Below are 11432 nucleotides of genomic sequence, written 5' to 3' on the forward strand. Positions count from 1 at the left end.
TTAGTGCCCGTTGGGCAACCAGGAGAAGGAACCAGATCTGCCTCACCCTAAGCCATGGGCATGGAGCAAGGCCTGCTGGGAATCAGCATGGGGCTCAGGGTTGCCATCCCTCTAAACATCTCCCTGTGGTCCAGCTGACCTCAGGGACCCATAGAGCCTAACTGGGAGCTGTGGACAGTGTGGGGCAGCAGAGGAGTCTGGGGTCTATCCTAGAATGCTACAGGGCTAACAGGGAGCCTCCCATCCGGGTCAGGAGGCAGGGACCCTTCGGTCCCCAGGTGGGGAAGGGGGAGGGGAGGCATTGTAGGACCTGCGAGCTGCAGCAACACCCCTCCCCTGCAGGCTAGCTTCTCTATTAGGAGTTCCCACAGCTTCTTAATGTTCTTTCGGGATACACATGCAAGGGCAGCTGCTGCAACAGTGCATGAGGTGACCCTGAGGAAGGGCATTGGATATAGAGGAAGGTAGAGAAGAAGGCAGGAGCCGAAGCCGATTATGGATCCAGAAGATGAATAGCTGTAGGAATGTCAGCAGGGATGTGACAGCTCCAGGGTCTCTTACAGTGACAGCTATCTCTCCCCATTTACTCTGCCCCCACCCCGCCACTGCCCACAACCACCTGCTCCCTCATCCCGAGTCCTAGGTCTCAAAGCCACAGGACAATGATGCTAAGACCCCGTCCACCAATCTTCGCAGACACCCCACCCTCTAAGAAGTTGGCGCCACAATTTCTGGGGGTGTCTCTGGAGACTGGGGGGCGGGGGAGTTCCTTGAATGTTTCAGAGTCTGAGAGGCTACACTGATTCTGTCTTCTTGATCATTCTCTCAATAATGTATCAAGTACAAGACCTCCCTGCTTGGCTTCAGAAGGCCTTACCCTGAGATTCAGGGCACACTGAAGAACCTTGGCCGAGGCTAAGACCATCCTGATCCCTTTCCCTCCCCTGGCTCTAGGCCCAGTTTTCACCCCCAACAGCCTTTTACCACAGCTAGAAGAGAGCAACTCTGACAGAGCAGCTGTCTTCCATTAAGCCAGCAGTGAAATCCTTAAGAATGTACAGTGGAGATGCTCTTCTCGACTCTTTACTACTTTGGGGAAAAAAAAAAGATAATTTAATGTTTTCATTAAAAGTAAACTCTAATATGTAACGGGTTTGCACTTGCTAATTTTGAATCTATAGCTACCTTAGGATTCCTCTTTTAATTTCTGACTCAATAAATGCTGGTCAGATATAAGATTGTGTCAACAGAGCTCTTCCAAGTTCCCACGATCTCGAACAGTGGAACGAAGCCGTTAGCCACAAGGGAGACAGCTGCCTACCTGCTGGAGGTTGGGTCTCTGGGTGACTGTCCTCTGGCAGCGCCTCAGCTTGAGGCTCCTGTGTCTAGAGTTTGTGCCAATGGGACCACATAGGGGAACCCTAGACAGATGCATCTGGGGTTTTTCTCAGCATTTCTCCCCTGGATCAAAAAAAGAGAAGCTATGCCTGCTCTTCATTCCCAAACAGTGGGACCACCCAGTCATGTTCTTGGCCTGCCGCCCTCACGTCCCTCAGGGCTTGCTGTCTTTCCCACTCTTGACTTCTCCCCGTTAGCAGTTTCACAGCCCCTATGGAAAAAAGGAGTGTGTGGCTCTGGTATCAGAGGCAAGACCTCACCGTGACTCACCTCACCCTGCCCAGTGCCCACGATCACTGTGGCAACCCTGGCCTCAAGCTGACTGTGTTGGGAAAGGGTGGAATTAATGGGTAAAGTTGGTCCACTGGGCTTTCAAAGGGGGAGCCTGATCCCGGAGGATTGAGTCCTAAGAAAAGTGGGAGAGCGCCAAGAGTGTATTCCCCCATCTCTGTCTCTCTGAGGGTATGGCAGGATATGGTTAAATGACCAGCATGAAGCTCAGTAGCAGAGCGCTTGACTAGAAGCACTGTTTGATCCTCCTTGGGACCACAACGAGGACAAATGATGACAAGGAGAAGGAGAAAGGTGAATCAGTTACGAGCCAGGGAAGGATGCCTCATCAGAAACCAGCCCCACCATACCTTGATCTTGAGTTCTGGATGCTATATAACTTTGAGGAAACAGCCAGACATGATAGCACACCCCCCTGAACCCCAACACTTAAGCATCTGAGGCAGGTGGATTGTGAATCCCGGGGCAGTCTAGACTATATTGCCAGGAGGATACTGGGCCCTGAAGCATTTCATTCTGGCTGACCCAGGCACCTACCTAACGCCATTCAGGGTCCACATGGATGGTGCCTTTTATAAACTTTCATAATTGGTTCTCTTGAGGCATACATATATGACTATATGACATACATATATGACATACAGAGGGAGCAGTGTTTGGAACTGGGGACAGGAGATGATAATTGGGGTGAAATCCTCAAGCCCCTGATATACTAGAAGAAAATGTCATCTTGAAACCCATTATTTGGACATTGCACATACCCTAAAAATAGAAGGGAAGAGTGTAAATTTTGATCGAGAGACTTTAATGACTTTAAGCAGACACACAGTGTGAGCACAGCAATCGTGCCATGGAATTCTGCACCAGAAGAGTCACCCCTCTACCTTTCCTGCAACACTCACCAGCTCCTGGCCTGTGAGACCGTTCTTGCCTGTTCCAGTTGCTCCCAGAACTGGACCCCTGCCCTTCTAGTCCCTACCTGGCTTCCTCCCTCCGTGCTGCATGTGGAAAGCCTGTGTCAACTGAACAGGTCCCTGCTGCTCACACACAGGACTTACGGTCCTACCCCCTGCTTGAAGGGGATGGGTGCGGCTGTGAATGTCCTTGCATTGTCAGTGACAATTTTCATTGTCTTAAGGAAACACTTGGAAGTAGAGGGGGTGGGTGAGTCAGTGGGTGGGCGGAAACATAGTTTCATAAAGTTACCAGTTCTCTAAACTTCTCTATGTCTCTGTTACTTTGTGACCCGTCCGGACTTGGCTTTGTGGGTCTTTGATTTTGGATACTCTGACTGTGAAAAGGCATCTCACTGTGCTTTGTACAACCAGGAGGGAGTCACAGCTGGGATTGGGGTTCTGCACTAGATTCTAGATATTGGTGTCTCCTGTCTGTGGGTGTGGAGGTAGGGGTGGCTCCATCTTGATTTCCAGAAGAACCTGATACCTGAGGCTTCTCTGTGATGGACACCAATGGGATGTGACAGCCCTTTGTCAGGGATGACAGGCAGGGACCATTAGTGTGCCCAACCACTGACATCCCACAGGCATCTAACTACAGATGCCAGAAACCTCTGTGATTCAACCAGGAGTCAGGTACGTTCCCCCCATAAAAATCCCAGTGTTCCTTCTATGTCTGATGATTTATTTTTTTTCTTCTTGTAACACTTCTTGTTTTTTTTTTTTTTATGACCATCTAGTGACTGTTCAGTGCCACAGTGGCAGAAAAAGAAAGCAGGCCATCTTAAACTCAAAACTGAGCTCAGTAGCAATAGACTTAAAACTTTAAAAAAAAATCTCTAAAGACTTATCTCTTGTGCCTGGTTTTTATTAAGCGGACCGAGTTTGTGGGTACTGATGGCCTGGTATGCACTGCATGTCCCAAGTGCTGTGCCTGCATCGGCCTGGGGACGGCTTCCTGCCAGCATTAGTCAGCCCCAAGTTTGAAAAGAAAATCTTTTTCCATTAACTTTTAACTGACTTTGAGGAGGCTAAAATGGAGACTTCCTTTCAGCATTTGAGGCTTTTCACAGCCCACCTTGGCTAGAGGGCACAGGCTAAGGAGCCAGGAGGGAGACGAGGCTGGGGCTGTTACCATAGAGTTTCCTAACAGTGTTCTCCTGTCTGATCTAATAGCCCAGAGAGTCCCTGCTGGCCGTGTTCCTTCCTTACTGTTCATCATTTGGTGTTGCCTGTGGCCCCTTCAGAATGTTGCCATTTATGGTTAGAATTCATCCCGGTTTGGCCACACAGATGGGAACACTTAAATGATCAGAACAGCACGGGTTCTCTCAAAGGCAGCCAAAGTCAGAGAGGGGGCTGAGGGAAGCAGTTGAGTGGGGCTGTGCTGCAGCTGACCGGAATAGACACATCCCCCACGGGGGACTCAGGTGGGGTCCACATTCGGCTCTGGCTGTACCATAGACAATTTGGGCCATGCAGAGAACACGCCGAGGCTCTTGGGGAATCCACATCGATATGCCCAGTCATTGGTTAGTTCTGCTTACTGATCGTCTGATGATGCCCAGAGAGGTTGGGTCTTGGTGGGGCACCCTGCCCACTGGAAAGGGTGGCACAAGGTAAGGACTGGCTGGTCAGTATTTTTAGCAGATGAACCCTACTCAAGGGTATGTACCTTAAGTGAAGCCCAGATGGTCCTGCGTGGACAGGTACAACCCAGTCCCTCATGGATACATCTCAGCATCCCCCACACATACATTCCACAGAGCACACTCTACCAGAGGCTCCTGGGCTTCACTGTGTCTAGAAGCCTGCCCTCCAAGACCTAATCGCTAAGACTGCTCAGCACCCTTGGGGACTGACACTGCCTTGGACACTTTACCCATGCCACCTTTCTCATTCTTGGGCACCTGACACATAGTAGGGATACTGACTGAACACTTTTGGCTGCATTCACCACTCCCTTTAAGAAGTACACGTCAGTGCCTGGGGAAAGCCAGGTTTCAAGCATTTCTGATGGAGCCAGGAGCAGGCCTGAACCCTTATCACATTCTAGTACCTCAGAGATACCACATAAAGGCTTGCCAGGATCATCTCTGCTGCCGGCTGGTTTTGAGGTTGTCTGGCATGTGAGAGATAGATGTGGCCTTGCTTGTGTCCATGGATGGCCACAAAGGCTGTATGTCATGGGCATCAAAGCAAAATTTTTCAGAAACTTAAAAAAAAACAAACAAAAAACGTGATTTTGGTCCAAATAGGATGAACTCATGGCAGAGAATCTGGTCTCCTGAGTGGCGCAGCCCATAATAATCTACACCAGAGCTATGCAGAAAAGACCCATCCCTCTCCTCTTTGCCTCATTGTCACTGTGGAATAGAAAGTTGCGAGCAAGGACGCAGGACAGCATGCCCACCTGGGCACCCATCTTCGAATCTGTGGGGATAGATTATGTGTTTGTTTCTCTTGTGTTTTGCCCAGCATCTCACAGGCAACCGCATGATAATCACCAGAAAGTCAATCTGAGAGCAGCCAGAGCACCTCATGAATCCTTAAATGTTAAAGGAGCCAGGGGCAAAAATACTACTAAAAACACTGCACTTAAAGATTTTCAAAATGATCTTGTAAAAGGAAAACGCTTAACCTTCCTGGTGGCAAGCCACCAGCTCGGAGGCAGACATTTTGACTCGGGGTCTAGACTCACCCCCATGTATTCTCATCCTTAGGAGAGTTGCTCACCCCCAGCTCCCCGCTTCCCAGATGCTCAACTTGTAGAAGCAACCTTAACCCCGGGTAGGAGTGATCCAGCGAACCCTGGGGAGCCAAAGAGCCTGCCTCTCCCTCTAACCCCTCCATCCACGCCCAAAAGCATAGTAGCCAAATTCAACATCGTCCGCACCAGCTTGCTCGACTAAGCCTCAATTCCCATGAGGAGGTGACGGTGGTGACAGAGGAGTGCCATGGGAAGCCACTGTGCCAAAGCTCACAGTGGAAAGTGGGTCACAGGGTGACCACAGTGAGTCACGCTGGACAGCCTGGGTCCTGCGGGAACTTTCTGGGGGAAAGCTGACTTCTGACTCAAAGAGTGGGAAGCACTGTGGGAAGTTGGTGGGACTTAATCCATTTGAAATGGGTGTTCAACCAAGCTTGTGTGAATCGTTTCCAGACTCTGTGCAGCATCCTGGGGCTGAGAAGAGACCTTAGCGGAAATCCACTCCAGGTCTTGAGTCAGAGTGGGTAGAGATGGCGAGAGGTGCTTTACGGACATAGAACATGGGAGGATAAGTGGATGTGGGATGACCCATGCTCAGAAAGCATCCAGCCCAGTCTGCACTGCTGAATCTCAGGTCTGTTAAATAGAGCATCCCCACCTAGCCTCACACCCTGCTTGTGAGCATTTTTCTCCTGCCACCTCGCTTCATGTCAGGGTCACGTGCATCTTTCTCAGGCTCACTCTGTGAACGTATCAAGACTGCTTTGAAGAGGCTAGAGACGTAGTGATCGAAAGCACTTAATGGAATGGACCCACGTTCCGTTCTCGGCAGCCACATGGTGGCTCGCAGCAGTCTGTACCTTCAGTTCCAAGGCAGCAGACAGGCGTATGGTGCGCATACACTCATTCAAGCAAAACACTCAGACACATAAAGTCAATCTTTAAAATGCTTTGGATGTGAGCCTGTGTTGTCCAGAGGACCCACGTGGTAAAAGAGAACCCACTCCTGAAATTTGCCCTCTGATCTACACATATCTGCAGGCATTCATACAGCCTACCCCGTGTACACACACACACACACACACACACACACACACACACACACACACACTACATTTGATAGTTAAAATGTTTAACCTATTTAATGATTAGATAGATAGATAGATAGATAGATAGATAGATATTAAATCTACCCATTTCCCTTTCATTTGTGCATGTAGGAGAAGTCCCAGTGCTGGTGTTTGAGTATTCACTGTGTCTTGGCTTCAGCAGGTCTCCTGCAAATCGTGACCATTAGTAAGGATTACCTCCATGTTCTTTTGAAGACAGCGAACTAGAGAAGGGGATAGGGTCTGCAGGCAAACCATAAGAAGTAACTCTTGTTCCAGGCGTGGTAGCACACACCTTTAATCCTAGCACTGGAGCAACAGAAGCAGGCTGGGCTCCTTTGAGTTCAAGGCCAGTCTGGGTCTACAAGATACTCTATCTCGGAAATTCCAAATGAGGGGAAGAGGAGGAAAAAGAAATGGATACTTAGCTACATTGTTACATTAAGAGATGATACAAACTTAGAAATGTATCCATAGGTGGGTTTGTACATTAAGCTTACAGAGCAAAGGACCACGTCTACGTGTGTGGTCTGCTGGTGAAAAGCCATTAGGCAGTACACCGTACATTTGATTTACTTCCTCTGGTTGTTTACCAGCTTTCTGTCTACTATGGTTCAGCTAGATCTCTCCAAAGGTCCTTTAATCTGTTAAAAGTCTGGCACCCCGGGTGGCTTTGTTTCCACTTCTCCTTTATCTGGATTTCTGTGCTCTCTCACCTGAGGGTGCTAGGGACAGCTCTCCGCTGCACCTCCCAGATCCTGTCCCTCAGCCATCTTGACCTACTACTGTGAGTCACAACCCCCGGGGGTCCCTCGTTAATGTAGGATTGTAAACACAGAGACAACAGGTGCTAGAGCTCTGGGTCTTGAGAAACTTGCAGAGAGGATGAAGGATTCACAGTAGAGACAAATCAGAGGGGACAGGAGAGCGAAGGATGGAGAATCCAATGAGCATGAAGAATCCTATGTTCATGAAGAATTCAATAGGCATGAAGTATCCATGGACCAGAAGGATCCAAGCACATGCCCAATAGAAAAGGCATTTGGCCTTTTGATTGAACAACATAGTCATGTTGCCTTGGCAACCCTGGTACCTGCCCTCCCCAACCCCCAAATGAAGAGCAAGCTCGCCTTCCCTTCAGAATGTTAGCAATACACTGGCTGTGTCCTAGACACCGGGATTAGCGAGACAACCGGCTTCCGGTTCAGAAGTGTGGCGACTCTAGGCTCCCGTGTGTTCTCAAGGCCGTGTGAGTTAAATTGGACGGGGAGAGACTCCTTATTCATTTCCTCCAAAAAGTATTCCTCGCCACCACTGAGCCAGTCTTGGCATGGTGGTTCGATTTAATGTGTCACTTTTAATGGTTATAAACCTATATCCCGAGTCGTTCCGCCATTACATAATCATAGGACAATCACTAAGAACCTCTCTGAGTGGGGCCGAGAGAAGACTCGGCCCCTGCCCTTCTGCCATCCTATGGCTCGCCTAGCCACTGTGTTCCCACCCTTCTCGGGCAGCCATTTTGAAGTTCCCTTTGCTGTTTCCTGTGAGTGGGTACCTTGGGCTGGGCTGTGGATTCCCCAACCACAAAAGCACTCACAACCTGGCCTTGGCACCTAGGACCTACCCGCATATGCCTCCATTATGTCTCCTGGTTTGGGGGCCTCAATATGGTGCGGATCCTGGGACCCCTTCTTGCCTTGGCCCACAAAAGGTCCCACCACTGAGCTGTGGGTAGCAAAGCCAGCATCTTGAGCATGGGGGTGGTGGGGGGGGTGGTGTCATGGAGGTGAATCCTCTGGGTCCCTCTATGGGTCAGAAGATTCTGGATGATTTTCTGGTACAGGTTCATGCTAACAGTTCTGAAACTGCCCCCTCTCCCATCCCGAAAACGAGGACCGATCAAACAAAAGGGCACCATGGGTCTTGCGGCTGGAAGAAGTTATAGTTATATAAGGAAAGGAAAAGAGTGGATGAACTCTGTGGAGCTGAATTAGACCCACAAACATTACAAAAGCACATTACCTGTACCCTCATGTGTCACGTGAACAGACTGATCGGCAGGAAGGAAATTACTCCAGTCTTCCTCCCTCCCCTCTGCACCCCCTCCCCGGGGCCTGTGGACTGGGAGAGAAGGGCTCAGACACTTCAGGTTTACTGGACACAGAGCAGACTCCGCCACTCTGAGACCCATCATAGCCGCCTCCTCCAACATGAGAGTACTGACTTGCTCTGTACTCGGGGCAACTGAACAGATCCAGGGCGTGACCAGGGCTTTCCTCAAATCCAATTCTGTGTGCATCTACCAGAAGCTTCCATCAATAAGAGCTCAGGCCCCAGCGCCTTCAGCTCCTTGACTTGGCAAACGCCCTCCCTCCTGTTCTGACGGGAATGACTCTCACAGGTGGTCTGCCACACACTTTGTGTGTGTCCAGTTCTGACATTTCTCCGACCTCTGTCCAGAGAACTATGGATCCTAAATCCACTGATGGCCACATCACTGACCTCAACCAGCTCAGACGAGACAAGCAGGGCTGAATTCCCCTCAGAGAATCATGTCCTTTGAACCATGGCAGTAGCTCAGCCACTATGCCCTTCCCAGGGCCCTGTGAGAATCGTGGTAATCTAGTCCCAGGATTCTAGGGGACACATGAACCCCAGAGGTCAGTGAGTGTCAGTGAGGGGTCAGCAGTTCTCAGCCCTGACCTCATCGTCACAACGGTCTCTTCGTGACAAACACGGATCCTGTCCTCACAGGCCACAGGACCCACAGAGGGGCGATTTGACTCAAGAACTCCTACCTGCCTGTTGGAGGAACCATTTCTGCTTCTGAATTCAGTCCCCATCCCTTGTCCCCTGTGACTCCTTGCCCCCTAACTCTCCCAGACATATCTCGTCCAGCTCGATGCCTGCTTCTCTAGGAGCTGATGTAATCCCTCATCTCTTCCTATTGGTCAGCGCCATTTTTATTTTTATTTTTATTCTTTTTACAATTCTAGTCCCATGATTTCCTTCTCTCGTGCCTGTGGAGGAAGACTGTCCCAGTGGCTCGCTGCCTATGCTTCAACTTGGAACTGAGGTGGCGCCTGTCTGGGACTAGAGGGCTCTCTCTCATCTGCATTCCTTCACAGCCTGATGGAAAGAGATTTACCCTAAGGTGTGTGACTAGCGAGACGCCACAGGAGCAGAGCCCAGCAGACTGGAAGGAGAAAGAACCACACAGACAAGGGTTGCTGGCCCAGGAAGAGTCCTAGGACCTCCCAGCGCTACCACCGCTCTGTAGATGCTGCGATCTGGGGTCTCACTGCCACCAAGACCCTGACTGTGTCTCCTGGGCCAGAGGCGGACATCCCTCAGCTGGCCATGCCTGGTGGATCATTCGTACAAAGGCTGGACACTCTGGGTCAGGGCCCAACTTTCCCTGGCTTCTGGCCCGGAGCACATTTTTTAAAGAGGGTGGGGAATTTCTAGCCCAGATGCATTTGAAAGGGTTCTAGGATGGGAGATGTGAGAGGGCTGCTTTTCAAGTAACCATTTTGTCTGAGAGGCTCTCCCTCAGACTTAATTATGAGCTATGGGGGCACTGTAAATTAATTTTGTATGTTCTTCCTAAGTATAGCAGAGCACACATCGGGATAAGGTTGTTTAGACAACAATAACATAATCCCAGTCTTTGATATCTTTCCAACAGAGACTAGAACAGTTAACCATTCATCAAAAGCCACACAGCGGAGCAAATGAAGCAGTTCCTGCAGGGATCCAGGGCACTGGGACTCTGGAGATTTCCGTGATTGTCTAATAGTCTCCTTTAGGTTAGAAACAAGAAAGCAATGGTTTCTTCGAAGCCAACACTACAGGACAAACACCCTGGCGGATGCCACAGAGATGACTCTGTCCCCCAAGGCCAGCAGCAGAGTCTGCAACAGCAATGCCCATATCACTTGCAGGTACACCCAGCTGGGTCCGATAGGGCCTTGCCCTCTGTGCGGGGAGCCTAGCAGTTGGCGCTCTGAGGCCTGGTGCGCCCCTGTGCTGTCAGAGGCCAGCACATGCTAGGTTCAAAAACCGGATAGAGGGGTTGAGGATTTAGCTCAGCGGCAGAGCGCTTGCCTAACAAGCACAAGGCCCTGGGTTCGGTCCCCAGCTCCGAAAAAAAAAAAAAAAAAAAAAAAAGAAAAGAAAGAAAAAAAACCAGATAGAAATAGGGAATTCTTTGTTTAGATAAAAAGGGGGAAAAATAGAACAAGTCAGCAGAAAAGAAAAAAAATGTGTGAAGCTGCCAGATCCCAGCGCCTGCAGAACAGCACATGCAGCTGCCTCTCCCAGCCCCTCCCCACCCCCGTGGGGCCACATAAGGGGGACGGCTGGGCGGAGGTCCTTGATTCACCAGTGCATTGTGCGGTCTGTCTTGGCTTCTCGGGTTTTCTAATTTTACAGCAAGAAGACGCCTCGTTTGCACGGTGGGCAAGCAGCCCCAGGCTAGCCTGGGCCTGCCGGAGACCTTCCCAGGAGGGACCTGAGACCAGAGCTCAGAAACCCATGCTGAAGAAGTTAAGGGTTAAGGTAGCGCTTGCTCCCACAGCCTGCTGAGTTTTCCAGCCTGAGGTGTCTGCTGGGAAAGGCAGCTGGGAGCCAGGTGACATGGCTGTGTGGGTTTGTTTGGGAGTTGCCAGAGAAACAAGAGGGGAAAAAATAAGAAATGAAGTTTCCACAAGAATCCAAACGGACTTCAAAAGTGTCCATGCCCGGGGAGGAGAGAGAAGGAACACTGGACTCCGTTCTGCTTGGCACATGCCACCCACCTGAAACACTCACCCCAGTCCACTCCCCAACTGGAGACAGAAAAGCCAGTAGAGTTTTTCCATGTGGAAATGGGCACCCTGTGTCTCAGGGCCAGGAGCTGTGCCACCTCTGAGGTCACGCCCAGCCCAGGTTGGGGACAAACTGCGCTGACTGTCACCATTAGGT

The sequence above is a fragment of the Rattus norvegicus genome, chromosome 20, assembly GCF_021556685.1.
Source record: "Rattus norvegicus strain SHRSP/BbbUtx chromosome 20, alternate assembly SHRSP_T2T, whole genome shotgun sequence".
Taxonomy (NCBI): Eukaryota; Metazoa; Chordata; class Mammalia; order Rodentia; family Muridae; genus Rattus; species Rattus norvegicus.